The sequence below is a fragment of the Notamacropus eugenii genome, chromosome 3 (assembly GCF_028372415.1).
Source record: "Notamacropus eugenii isolate mMacEug1 chromosome 3, mMacEug1.pri_v2, whole genome shotgun sequence".
Lineage (NCBI taxonomy): Eukaryota > Metazoa > Chordata > Mammalia > Diprotodontia > Macropodidae > Notamacropus > Notamacropus eugenii.
Genome location: NC_092874.1, coordinates 174,171,393 through 174,186,799, shown reverse-complemented (window position 1 = coordinate 174,186,799; position 15,407 = coordinate 174,171,393).

The following is a 15,407-nucleotide window of genomic DNA, read 5'->3' as shown; positions in this document are numbered from 1 at the left end:
TAGAACACTTAATCCTTACCATAGTAGCTAGAGTCTTTGGTTTTATTTTCTTCAGTATACTGAGTACATCTTATTCTACTCGTTGCCCTCTCTATTTTTGAAGCAGTACCAATTTTAAAAAATGAATTAATGCTTTCAAATGTATTTTGAGATCTTCTTTCCTACTTTTTTCATTGTTTTATTTAAATTCTTGACCTTTTTTGATTATTTTTTTTCTATTTCTATAAAGTAATCCTTTGGAACTTGCACTACTAGTATGCTACTGGATAATTAAATTAATTTAGGATGTATTACCATTTATATTATATTAGCTTTGTTGATCAATTAACATTTCTCTAAATATATGTCAATGTTTATTGCTATAAATGGAGTTTTAAATGGAGTTTGTAGTGGTATCTACATAGTTCCTTTGGGTGTCCTGGTAGATATACTCCCAAATATCTCATGTTTTCCAGTTATTTCATATGGAAAGTCTTTTTCTTTTCTACTGGCTTTTTAGTAATATGTAGAGATGCTAATGAAATATGCAGGTGTATTTTACATCCCATCATTTTGCTGAAATTATTGGCTCAATTAATTTTATTTGATGTTTTGGGGTTCCCTAGGTAAAATACCATACTTGGCATACAACATTTTAAATTTTCCTTTACCTATGCTTACTCCCTCAATTTAATTTTCTTGTCATTTCTATATCCAACATTTCAAGTACTATGTTAAATAGTAATGTTTGTAATGGACATTCTTGCTTCAACCCTCATTATTGATAAATACTTTGGTCTTTCTTTCATACATATAATTTTGACTGTTGGCTTTAGCTATACGCTACCTGCCATATTAAAGAAAGGTCAATTGATTCTTGTACTTTATCTAATTTTTTTTAGCAGAAATAGATGTAGAATTTTGTCAAAATCTTTTCAACTTACATTTGAATAATTTTGTGTTTTTAAATTAATTTTTTTATTAACAAAGTCTATTATGATTATAGTTTTCCTTATGTTAAACCAACTTGTCACTGCCGATATTAATACCCCTTGATCATAGTGCATAAACTTCTAATATGATGTTGTAGCATACTTGCTAAAGTATTATTTAATATTTTTGTATTTATATTCTTTGGGTAAATTGCTTTAAGGACTCCTTATCTTTCTGTTTTAGATATCAAGAATATATTTATATCATAGAAAGAGATTGGGAAGCTAGCTCCTTTAATTGTTTTTGAAAATAGTATATATGGAATAAAGAAACTGATTATTCTTTTTATGTTTGAGAAAGTTCACTTGTGAATCCATCAGATGTTTTTTTTCTTTTTTAATGGTTCATTTATGGATATAAAAATCTTTTTTTTTTGACACTGGTTTACAGAATCTAGATATTCTTTTAATATGCATTTTCCTATTTATCTCATTTTATTATGCATTTTACTTTGTGTTGCAATCATATTTACTGTTCCAGATTTTTTTAATTCACTAGAAGCATAATAGATTTTATTCCAGCCCTTAATTTTAATTCCTTGTGAATCTTTATTATTTATATATTCTTCTTTAAAACAACATATTTTTTGGATAATCTTTTCTAATCTTTTGCCATTCATTTGCATTTTTCATTATAAACTGGACTTTGTTCTATTAGCTTCATGGTTATAAAAGTTAATTGTGGGTATTTCCCTTCATTCTACCATTTTGTATTATTTCTTCCTTTTTGTCTTGCCACACTACAAAAACAAAACAAAACAAAACCAAAACCAGTGCTGAAAGTTTGCTCTCTAGAAATCTAAAATTAATACAAGCTGCTTCTAAACTATTCCCCCTCTTCGCTTTTCCTAGTCTTGTCTGGATTATAGGTCTTTTCCCTCCCCAGTCTATTCCTCTATTTTTCCTGTTTTCCTTCTTATGATAAGATAATAAAAATGGAACAAAACCAACTTCAGGGCCCTCTCTCAATCTTTTTTAGCCTTCTCTATGGCCCTGTATGACATTACAGTTCTGAGAACAGTCTTGCTTTTTCTCCCCATATTAGAATGTAATCAATTCATCATCATATAGTCCATTTTATTTGGTCAAATAGACTTATTTTTCCTTGTTTCTTTTGACTGGTGCAATTGTAATTTAAAGATTTGGCTAAGTTCTTTTCTTTACATCAGGAATGATCAGAAGTCCTCAGAATTTCATTTAAGATTTCTTTGCTGTCTATAGGAAAGTGCTTAGCTTTGCTGGATGTGCTATTACTGGCTGAAATTCTTTAGCTTTATGACTTTTGGAATATTATGTTCTAACCTCCCCATTCTTTTAGTGGCAATTGTCAAGATTTGTATCATACTGAGTGTGGTTACTTGGTACTTCAGTTCTATTTTTGGTTGTTTGAAGTATTTCTCTTTAAGTTGGAAGTTCAGAATTGAATATTTTTTTCTTTAGCTCATTAAAGGGGTCATTTCTTGACTGCTTCTTAAAGAGAATTCACTGAATGAGCACTTCCTTCCTCTAAGTGAGTACTTGAAAAGGCCTTAGCCTAAAAAGGCCAAGATCTCCCACTGCATACTGGGCTATCTCCAGTCATCTTGATAAATATCTGGTCACTGGATCCAGATGGCTCATGAGGAGAAGATGAGGCTGGTGACCTTGCACAGCTCTTCCTCACTTAAAACAAAGTCAAGTTCAAGTCATGTCATCATTTCTCTGACGTCATAGTCTTCTTTGAAAATGAAGGACAAACTCAACAACCACAACAACAATGTTCTTGGACAAAGTTTACTGGGCTTCATGGTTCCATCCATCAGCTAGATTTCAGTCCTCACTTTGAGACTTAAAGGAATCACAAAGATATTATGAATCACTCTGGGGAACTCTAGGTGCTTTGCTTCCTGTACCATCTTGTTCTTTGACCTGCTGTTGCTCTGGCACAGGCTGGATTTTCTGGACTTTGCATTACTTAGATCTGGGCCTGGGCCTGGGTATGGGCACTGAGATGAGTGAGAACAGGCCTAGTTCTGTTTCTTTTGTGCCTTAGGTTGAGCTGGCTGATGACTAGATACTGAGATGCCCAGGTGCCATGTTCTTTCCTGCCTGGGCACAGAACTGGCCTTGTTTCTTGCTTTATTTATTTTGAGGTTTCTGCAAGGCCTGGCATTATGCTTCAGGATGCTGATTGGGTCCTGTCTCCAGGTGAGCCTCTGGTAGATTGTTGTCTAGGCACTGAACTACCTGGTCACTGAGTCTCATGTACCTGTGTACTTTGCATATCCTTATCTTTTGCTTTGGGCCTCTGCTCTGGTTTCTGCTTGCCTAAGCCTGTCTATATTCTTAAGTTTTTGCTGAATTCCAGCAGTCTTTTCATCCAGTACTGTACTGGATGTAGTAGCTTTTATCCCTTCTTAGTTTCTTTCCTCATTGTTCCTTTTGTTTTATTTTTTGATCTTTACTGGGAGTCTAAGTATATGATTGAGAAGCGTGGTTTCAAACTCAAATAGGAACAAATCATTGCAGCAATATATTGACTTAGAAAACTACAAACTATTAGTTTATTTAGCTCATTTATTATCTGCCAGGCCTAGAGGCCTGTGTGGGCTACCCGAGTCTTTCTTACCTCACCTCCGAGGTCTTCGGCTGGCCACGCCGGATGCACATATGAGAGAAAGGACGTTCCAGAGTCGAACAAGGGTTGAGCTTTATTTCAGGGTCTAGGTTACAAGTGCAGGGGGGTCTTCCTTAGGAGGAAGAGGGGGAGATTTCCTAAGGAGGCTAAGATCTTAAGGGATTGGAAGTAGAAGTACAAGCGGGGAGAGAGGGGGAGGGGAGAGAGGAAAGAAGAAAACGGAGCCTACTGTCCTCTTGGCTCCTTACGTGCTAAGAGAGCTTTCAGGCTTCCTCAATCCTACTTAACTCTCCAGCAGCATAGTTTGCATCTAAATACCGTGCTGTTAGATAACAATAGTGTGCCCAGATCCGGGATGACCTCGAGGGCAGGGAGACTCCACCCATCACGTATCTCCCGGGGAGAGGCGGAAATACCCGAGCTAGTTCGGTTCACCTCTATCCCCTGCCGTTTCCTGGGAGGGTCTCGTGAGAGCTCTAAGATTTAGAAGCTCCCACCTTTACCCACCCGAGACTGTCCACACGGAATTGAGCTTCCAATCCCAACAATTATCCATGTTTATTTTTAGATTCATTTTGTTGAATATTCCCCAATTATATTTGAATTTGGTTTGTGCTGCACTCAGGAGTTTTGCAGGATACCTAGGCCCCATGGGCCACAAAGTCGACATCTCTTAGCTAAATTGCTGTAGGTTGGAACCAGCTGCCATGTTTCCAGATTTTCTGAGAGAACAATCAAAACATCACATTATTGTGTGTAAAAACAGAATACAAAAGAAATCATATCAAACTCTTATGAGAAAAATATGCTACTTAAACCTAACTCAAGGAGTGACTAGATAATATCAATGCAAAATATTGAATGAAATAGTGTAAAAATTGATGCAAGATATAAAAATATATATGATGAGAAGGTTGACATAATAGGAATGGAGAGTTGGCTCAATATTAGGAAAATTCTAAAAACAATAGACCTTATTAATAAATAAAAACAATTAAAACTGCAAGATGCAGCCATAGATGCAGAAAAAAGTCCTGTTTTCTATGATTCGAATGTTCTTTTTCTCACTGGAGATTTCTAGGTTCCATCAATGTCAAGTTCAAAGGTCATCTCCTGCAAAAGACCCAAATTGTTAATGCTTTCTCTGGAAAAAATATTTTGTGTTTACTCTATGCCTAATTTATATATGAATTTATATATACATATACATGTATATGTATACAGAGAGAGAGAGTTTTGAATATAATTTAATTATCCCTATACAAATTGTTTCTCCCAGTAGCATATAAGGTCCTTGTGAGAAATGATTATTTCATTATCTTTGTATCTTTAGGACCTGCCTAAAAAAAGGGCCATGTCTAATATCTTTACATAGATTGTATGCATAATAAGTGCTTAATAAATATAGAGTTGAATTTAACATTTCTCTATTACTTCTCTAATCTATTCTCTCCTTTTCCCTTGACTTTTTATTCTCCTACCACACTTTAAATATGGATATTCCCCAAGGCTCTTTCCTTGACCCCCTTATTTTCTGTTTCTACTCTCTATCTCTTGGTGGTATTCTTTCTTCTCGTCTTTATCCATATAATTCCCAAGATTCCAAGGTTGACCTCTCCTCAGAGCTAAAGTCTCACATTTAATAGATTAAGAGAATCTTAGAGGATATCTAGTACAATCTATTTTAAGAGTGAGGAATGACAAATAAAAAGCCAGATTGTTCTACTCCATTTATGAGATGTCTGGACAAAGTGATGAAAGCCTTCATGATATGAGGTAGCCCTTCTGTGGTGAACACACAGGAAGATATGGGCCAAAATCACCCAGGATGCATAGGCTTGGTTTCATTGTTATCTGAATTGTTGGAGGGAACTTTGGAATCAGTGATATCAAAGGTCAATTTCAACATTGACTGAGGTCCTTTTAAATTTGGAACCCTTCCTCTAGCAGCAGAAGGAATTCCTGCCTTCAGCTTTCCTCACCTTTCTCTAAGTACTAAAGACATGCATTTTCACTCAATAACAGGAGAAGTGTATTGGTTGTTTTTCTACTCTCAATACGGAGAAGATGATTATGTTCTGATCCACCATCATTCTCATCCACTCTACTTTCACGGGCATTAGTATGCATTCATGAGACAATAAATCAGAATCCGTGATTCAGTTAAGAATAAAATTATTGATCAATATGAAATTGAAACTACGACACTGGCCTTATGAGTACTCCTGAACTAACCAATTGAGATAATTAAGGAAAAAAACAGACTTATGAAAATGTTCTGTTGTACAGTTTTAAAAACAACAATAATAACACAAACCACAATAAACAACAACAAAAACTTCCTTCAGATTATATCTGATACAAAATTCTAGTGAAATATTTTTTTCATTAAAAAAAAATCCTATAGCTTTATTCCGGGATACATAGCTTCAGTCTCAAAGGGTATAAATATATAGGGAAAAATTGTGTTCTTGCCTTATTTTTAGCTCAAGCTATAATAGAGTTTCCATAAATCTTCTGAGAGTTCATAGGTCACTAGGCTTCCAGCATGCCTTCCAAATCAGTTGATATGGAATGAGATTGGGAAATACAATGGAATTTCAAAATGCCTGTTTGCACCATGCCATGTTTCTATGCATACTAAGAAATAATGCAGTATAATTTATGCTAAAACTTTATTCTTATTGCAGATGCATTGCAATTTTATCATAGAATTATGAATTCAGAGCTAAATGAGATCTTAGAAGCCATCTAGTCCAATGTTCATTTTATAAATGGCTTGGAAGTTAAATGACTTGCCCAAGGTTACATATACAGAAATATTATTATTGCCACATTATCATTGATATTATTCCTGCTTTTTTATTAAGTGGCTTGCCCAAGGTTACTTAGGCCAAATGAAGCCAAAACTGAGATTAACACTCAGGTCTTATTAACTCTCTCTCTCTACTTCTTCCTCTCTCTGTCTCTCTGTCTCTGTCTCTGTCTCTCTTTCTATCTCTCTCTCTCTGTCTTTGTCTCTCTCTCTCTCTCCTTCCTCTCTTTAAATTTTACTTATTTACAACTTAGTTCTTTCTAAATTTTTAGTTCCAAATTCTCTCTTTCTCCATACCACCCCCTCTGCAACCGAGAGAGGAGGCAGGAAATATAATATTAATTATGCATTGAATCAGACAAAACATATTTATTTCAATATTAGCCATATTTTTTAAAAGCAAGAAAAGTAAAGAGAGAAAATTATACTTCTATTTATGCACAGAGTTCATCGGTTCTCTCTCTGGAGAGGGACAGGATTCTTTTCATCATGAGACTTTGCAATTGTCTTGGATCATTGTATTGATCAAAGTACCCAGGTCTTGCACAGTTGATTAACATTACACTGTTAATAATCTCCCTCTTCTTCTCACTTTATATTACATCAGTTCATATAGGGCTTGATATGTTTTACTGAAAACACTTTTCTTTATATTTTTTTCTAGCACAATAGTACTCCATCACAACCAAATGCTATAACTTGTTCAGTCATTCTCTCATTGATGAGTCTTCCCTTGATTTCCAATTCTTTGCCACCTCAAAAAGAGTTACTCTAAATAATATTGTAATATAGAGTATGTTCCTTTTTCTTTAATTTCTTTGGGATACATGCCTAGTAGTTGTATTGCTGGGTCAAAGGGTATGCACAGTTGTGCCTAGTTCGAATTTGTTCTCTAAAATTATTGGACCAGTTCAGTAATGTACCTATTCATTTGTGTACCTATTTTTCCCTCATTCCCTATTTCTGATAAGTGTGAGGTGGTTCCTCAGAGTTGTTTTAGTTTGTCTTTTTCTAATCAATTGCGACTTAGAACATTTTTTATATGAAATAGGTAACTTTGCTTTCTTCTTCTGTAAACTGCCTGCTTATATTCTTCGATCGCTTATCGATCAGGGAACGACTTTTATTTTTATAAATATGATTCAGCTTTATACTCAGTATAAATTTGAGAAATAAGGTTTTTGTCAGAGAAACTTGCTGTAAATTTTTAAAATACTGCTTTATTTTCTATCATACTTTTTAACACAGTGAAGTTTCCCTGATTATCACTTTTGATTAAATCTGTTTTACTTTTGCTTTGTCTGAGATCATGATTGCTACCCCTATTTTTTTTAATCTCAGTTGAAGCATATTAGATCTGCTCTAGCCTTTTATTTTAACTCTGTATGTGTCTTTCTGTTTCAAGCATGTATTCTAAAAAGCATGCGGTTTCTAATCCATTCTCCTACTGACTACTGATTCATGATCAAACTCATCCTATTCACATTCGCACTTATGATTACATGATTACTCTGTATTTCTATCTCTTTCATTTTCTCCTCCTCCACCTCTTCCTCCTCTTCTTCCTCCCCCTTCCTGCTCATCCTCCAAAATCTGTTTGGCTTCTAACCAGTGCCTCTGCTAATCTGTCCTCCTTTCTCTCATTCCCTGACCCCTTGATCTCTCCCTTATCTTCTCCCACTCCTATTCTCCTTCCCTATTGATAAGCTACATTTTTATATACAACTGGGAGTGTGAGTGTGTGTAGGTATGTGTGTATGTGTGTATACACACATACACACATATTTACATACACATATATATTTGTTTATTTCTTCCCTCTTTGAATCAATTGTAATGAGAGTAAGCTTCAAGCATTGCCTGCCACCTACCAACCTCCATTTCCCCCTGCAGTATAAAAATTTTTCCTTGTGTGCCTCTTTTATGTGAGAAAATTGTCCCCATCATACCTCTCTCTTTCCCCTTCTCCCTGTTGATCCTCTTTCTCAATTTTCTTTTTTTTGAGATCTTTCCAACATAATTGACTCACATTCTTGCCCTCTATTTATGTACATTCCTTTAAACTATATATAATGTAGTTTGATATATTATATATAGTTTACTGTAATAATATCATAAATAATGATAAAGTTCTTAGAAGTTACATGTATCATCTTGCCATATAGGAATATAAATTCATTTTATTAAGACCCTTTTGGTTATGTTCCTATATATCTTATTAAGTTTCTCTTGAGTCTCATGTTTAAATGTCTAATTTTGTATTCACCTGTGATCTTTTCATCAGGAATGCTTGAAGTCCTTTACTTCATTAAGCTTTTGTTAAATTAATAATAATTCATTAATTTTTTTCATCTAAAGTATTATACCCAATTTTATTGGATAGAATGGGGCTGGGGCTGAAGTTGGGGCCTGACTGAACTCCCCTCTCCTGCAGGCGAAAGGGTTTTCTCACTGACCTTTGAAACTGTCTTTGTCATTTGTGAGTTGAGAAATCTGGAAACCACCTCAGCTGTTTGTGATTCAGCAACCTGAAGCTTGTTCCAGTCCAGTCTTTGCCAATGCGCCTCATGCTATTCTGTGCTCTGCCCCAATCCTGGTGCAATAGACCCTTCCTTTTGGACTTCCAGATTGTCCTGGGCTAAAAATTTGTTTCATTCTATCGTTTTGTGGCTTCTGTCATCCTAGAATTTTAGAGTCACTTTTTACAAGTATTTTAAGGGTTTTAGGGGTAGAGCTGGAGCAGGTACACACTTCTATTCTGCCATCTTGGCTCTACCCCTCTGATGCTTTCTTGAAATATGAGTTCTAAGCTCTTTTTTTGATCACTGTTTTCAGGTAGTCCAATCATTCCAAATAATCTCTCTTTGATCTATTTTCTGGGTCAGTTGTTTTTCCAAGGAGATAACTCACATTTTCTTCTTCTTTTTTTCATTTTTTTGACTTTGTTTTATTTCTTTATTGATGTCTCATGGAATCGTTAGCTTCCACTTGCAAAATTCTAAGTTTTTAATTCTAATTTTTATTTTTTTCTTCAAGGATTTTTTCTTTTTCCATTTTTCCAATTTTGTTATAATTAGTTATTTTCTTCAGTGAATTTTTGTACTTTCCTTTCCATTTGAAGTATTCTCCTTTTTAAGCAGTTCTTCTCTTAAGTGGATTTTTTAAGCCTCTTTTACCAAGCTGTTTGTTCTCTTTTCATAATTCTTGCATCACTCATTTCTTTTCCCAATTTTACCTCTACAACTCTTATCTCTTTCTTTAACTCCTCCAGGATTTCTTACTGGGCTTTGGTCCAAATAGCATTTTTCTTTGAGGCTTTGTGTTTAATTGTTTTCACAGTGTTATCTTCTTCTGAATTTATGTTTTGGATTTCCCTGTTATTGTAGTAGATTTTCATGGGAAATTTTTTTTTGGTAGTTTGCTCATTTTTTTCAGTCCATTTCTTGACTTTAAACTTCATGTTAAAGTTGGGTTCTGCTCAAAGGGAGATTGGGAGTCATTGTTCCAAGTGTCAGGCTTTTACTGTTTTCAGAGCTAGTTCTGGAAGTCTGCAAGTTTTGAGTGCTTCCAAGGCATTGTGATCCTGGGAGAGGTATGGTCACTGCTCTGTTTATATGTACTCTGATTTTAACCCAGGAAGTACTCCTGGTCTCCTGCATTCACAAACACTAGTGCTGTCTTTGACTGAGAACTGGCAGGATGATTACTTCTTCCTTGTGAATGATCCCCAGTGCTCCTTTCCAACCTGGAGCTATGTATAGGCAATAGATATGCCAATCAATTCTGAGCATGTCCAGTACCAGCAAAGGTTCCACTGTAATCTCTCTCTGACTATATTTCTGACCTCCTTACCTTGTCTGGACTGAGAGCTCCTAAATCTGGCGCTCTGGTGGTGCTGGGGCTGCTCTCACTGCCATAGGTCTAGACAGGTCTCCACTCACTATTACCAACTTCTCCTGCTGATTTCCTAAGTTTTCTTTGGCAAGAAAAAATCTCACTTTGGATCTTTGTTGGCTATGCCTCTCCAAAATTTGATTTAGTTTGATTAAAGTTGGTTGGAGGTGAATGTTGAAACAGTTCATCTATGTTACCATTTTGATAATTATATAATTTACCATTTACCAATTATATAATTTTCCATTTGCTATTTGGGCTCCCATCACCTCTCATGCCAGTGTTTCTCCAACTATACTACCTTCCCTCATACAAGTTCTTGCCAATATTTCACGTGAGTTTTGTGGATGGAAGAGTTTAAGTATGGGGGCATTATACTTTTTCCTGGTAAATAAGAATCCGTGTTTAATAATGGAAAGAGTGCTAGACTTTGAGCTATGGGCAGCTAAGTGGCTCAGTGGATCAAGTACTGACTTGGAGTCAGGGAAGGTTTTTGGAGTTCAAATTCAGTCTCAGACACTTACTAGCTGCGTGATCCTGGGCAAATCACTTCACCTTTGTTTGTCTCAGTTTCCTCATCTATAAAATATGGATAATAATAACACCTGCCTTCCAGGGTTGATATTATGAGATAATAATTTTAAAGTGCTTAACACCATGCCTGGCACATAGTAAGTGCTGCATATATGTTAGATATTATTCACTATGTATTATTATTATTAGAGAATAGTGACATTCTGAAAATTTTAGACTTCATGGGAAAACAGCAAAACAATTTAATTATAAACAAGAAAATAAGCATAAATTTCACGTTACTTCTCAGAACCATTCCCCTCCCCCCATCCTATATTCATTGGCGACAAAACAAATACACATTAGTTGAAAACTGAGTATATATATTTGCCTCATATAACATCCAAAGCAAAGAGGCATGTCCTAATTCATGTATTTATTTACTTGAAAAGAAGACAGTTCATGAGCAGAAGTTTAGCCTAAGAGCAGGCACTCTTCCACATGTTAAGTGATTCATTTCAGAAATGATAATCTGGCCAGAAAACCTTTTTCCTCAATTACTACAGAAACTGACATTCTTTTGTAGTAAGGTCAGAAAACAGGAGAAAGCCTGAGAGCCATTCTCTTGGGAATGTGAATTTGGGATTATGTCACCACTTAGTAGACTAACGGACACTGATGGGCTGAAATGAATCCTTGTCCCAACAGACTGAACTTTTTAGCCTCTTCCATATCAGCCATCTCACTGTTGTTGGTATATGGTTTCAGTAAAGTAAGAGCAAGTCCAAGTTCAGAATAAGGCCTGTACACCATCACAACAAAAAGCTTGATAATGAATAATACTACCCCTAAGAGACTGTGTTGGTTCCTAGTTGTGCGAAATAGCTCCTTGCTTTTGATTCTTCAATGAAAGATTTTATTCAGAGCAAGAGGGTAGTCAAGGGAGAATGTTTTCTGCAATTTTTTAAAGATGTATAAGAGATACGATGTGTAATATAGTATGTGCTTTGAAACCACAGGAATGAGAGTGATTGCAAGTGTTTAGAAGTTTTCTTTCATAATTACAAAGAAAAAAGAAGTTTCAATGAGTAGTTTTTCATTAAGTAAAGAAGAAAAAAATCTCTAAATTTGCTACTTCACCTTTTTGTTAAATAGTTAATTTCAGAAAAAAATCTCAGTATAGAATCAGAACATACTATATCTGCCTAGAATTTCTTGACACTTCTTGTAGTGAAAATGCCAGAAAAAATGCTGCAAAGGAATTGCAAATATAATTTGTGTCTTAGTATCTGTGTTCCATTTATTCATTAGGCAAAAGTAATCTTTACACGGTAAAAAAAGTGGAATATTTAAAGACATGCACATAATTTGTCCAGTGCAGACAGACAAACTTGAGGTTATACCACAAACATATGCACAAAATTGTAATCTGGAAGTTCAGGTTGCCATTCTATTCTATAACACACTAAATGTTAGCTCTATTAGTAATTTAGATAGTGGACTATGAACTTTTGTCAGTTTGTTTCTCTAGGGACAGTAGAATGCTGGTTGAGTTGTACAATTGTGCATCCATGTTCTCTGTCATACAATTCAGTTCTTTGAACAAGACACAACAATTTGACATAATCAAAATCTTCATTTCAACTTGATTAAGCTGCAGTTGTAGAAAAATTGTAAGAGATCACTTTGAAATAAACTGTGTGATTTTGTTTTCTGTTTTATAGTCAATTATCATTCGATGAAACATTTATACAGTGCTTAGAGGTTTATAAATGATTTTATAAATATTTTTATCTTCAATCAAAGCCTCAATGGCCACTTACTGAGTATGTTGTGGAGGTTATTAGCTGAAGTTAAAAGTCTCTGAAGCCCCCTCCAATTCTGAAATTGTGATTATGATGCTAGTAGAAGGAGTTATAGAGCTACAGAGAGCCAAAATTATGTTGGGGATCAGGAGAAAAATCAGTTACAGATTTAAAAAAGAAAATATGGCAAACTGCAGATTAGAATCCCAGTTTGTAGTCTTGGACAAATTCCTTGTTCCTTTTTAATCTCATTTTTTTATTCTTTACCTTAGGGAAATGAGTTAATATCCTTTAAGGCCATTTAATGATACTAACATTCCCTGTCTAATTGGTCTCATATCTCTTTCTGGTCCAAAAACCTATAAGCATAAAATAATAGATTTATAACCAGAAGGACCATTAAGAGGCCATCAGGTCTAAATCTTTTATTTTATACACAAAGAAATCAGGGTTAGAGAGGTTTAGTGATTTGACCAAAGTGACAAAGCGAATTATTAACTATATTTAAACTCAGGTCTTTGAGATCCTAAATTTTGGGTGTAACTATGTAAATTTCTGTTTGAATGCCTGTGGTTGCCTAAAAAGAGTCACACATTTTTTTCTAGGAATAGTAAACATACACTTAGGCCATAACATTCACACCAGGAGTACTAAGGGTGAATCACAAGGTGTCTGGTATCATACTACTTTAATTATAAAGGTGCACTTACTTTCTTCCTTTGAACCTTGAACACTGCTTCAAAATAGGAATCAATGGTGTTGTAGCCATTTCCATGACATAAAGTGATTTGCCCAAAGTTCACATTAGGATTATAACAGAGATTTCATTCTATGGTTAGTTGGAGTCATCAGATTCTACTTGCCCTAGTCTAATTTTTAAGGAACTATTTTTTTAACTGAGTTTCTTTACCTCTTTTTCCATTTGTTTTTTTCCTATTTAAATTAATTTATTTTCAGTTTTAAACATTCATTACCACGAAATTTTTCATTTCAAATTTTCTCCCCATCTCCCCACTTCCCCCACTGCAGGACACCATGTATTCTGATTACACTTTCCTCCAATCTTCCCTACCTTCTATAACCCAACCTCCCTCTTTGTAACCTTACCTTCTTCTGAAAGGTAATATAGATTTCCATACTCCATGGCCTATATATCTTGTTTCCTAGTTACATGTAAAAACAATTTTTTAATATTCATTTTTAAAACTTTGAGTTCCATATTCTCTCCCTTCCTTCCTCTCCATTCCCCCTCATTGAGAAGGCAAGCAATTTGATATAGATTATACATGTGTAGTCATACAAAACACTTGCATAAGTCATGTTGTGAAAGACTAACTATATTTTCCTTTATCCTTTTCTGCCCTCTATTTATTCTATTCTCTCCTTTGAACTGTTCTTCTATGAAAGTGTTTGCTTCTGATTGTCCCTTTCCCCAATCTGCCCTCCATTCTATTAACCCCGCTCTCTTATCACTTTGCCCCTGCTTTCCTGTAGGGTAAGACAAGCTTCCATACCCAGTTGAGAGTGTATGTTATTCCCCTCTGAAGCCAAATCTCACGAAAGTAAGATTCACTTATCCCCTTGTGTCTTTCTCTTCTTCCCCTCCATTGTAAAAGTTCTTTTTTTGCATCTTTTATGTGACATGATTTACTACATTATATTTCTCCCTTTCTTTTTCTGCTAGTACATTCCTCTTAAAACTCAATTTTCTTTTTTTAGAAATCATCCCTTCACATTCAGCTCACCCTGTGGCCTCTGTCTCCTTTCTCTCTCTCTCTATCTCCCTCTCTCTCTCTCTCTTTCTCTCCAGTTACAAATCTCATCTTCTGAATGTAAACAGTTCAACTTTAATGAGTCTCTAATGGCTTTTCTTTCCCATTTACTTTTTCATGTTTCTCTTGATTCTTGTATTTGAAAGTCAAATCTTCTATTCAACTCTGATATTTTCAACAAGAATGCTTGGAAGTCCTCTATTTCATTGAAGTTCCACTTTTTTTCTCCTGAAGTACTATACTCAGTTTTGCAGGGTAGGTGATTCTTAGTTTTAACCCTACCCCCTTTGACCTCTGGAATATCGTATTTCAAGCTCTCCAATCCATTAGTGTAGAAGCTGCTAAATCTTATGTTATCCTGATTGTGTTTCCACAGTATTGGATTGTTTCTTTCTGGCTGCTTGTATTATTTTATCTTTGACCTGGGGACTCTGGAATCTGGCTAAAATAATCCTAGGAGTTTTCCTTTTGGGATCACTTTCAGGAAGTGATTGGTGGATTCTTTCCATTTCTTTTACCCTCTGGTTCTAGAATATCATGGCAGTTTTCATGGTTCTTTTTTTGATCATAGCTTTCAGGTAGTCCAATAATTTTAAAATTATCTCTCCTGGATTGATTTTTCAGGTCAATTGATTTCTAATGAGATATTTCATATTGTCTTCTACTTTTTTCATTCTTTTGGTTTTGTTTTATAATTTCTTGATTTATTATAAGGCCATTAGCTTCCATTTGCTACATTCTAAATTTTAAGGAATTATTTTCTTCGGTGAACTTTTGAACCTTTTTTTTATTTGGCCCATTCTGTTTTTTAAGTCATTCTTTTACTCATTGGCATTTTGGACCTCTTTTGTCATTTGGATTAGTCTAATTTTAAAGCCATTATTTTCTTCATTGTTTTTTTTGGGGGGGGTCTCTTTAGCAAGCTGTTGACTAGTTTTTCATGATTTTATTGCATCACTCTCATTTCTCTTGCCAATTTTTTCTCTTACTTGATTTTTAAAATCCTTTTTGAGCTCTTCC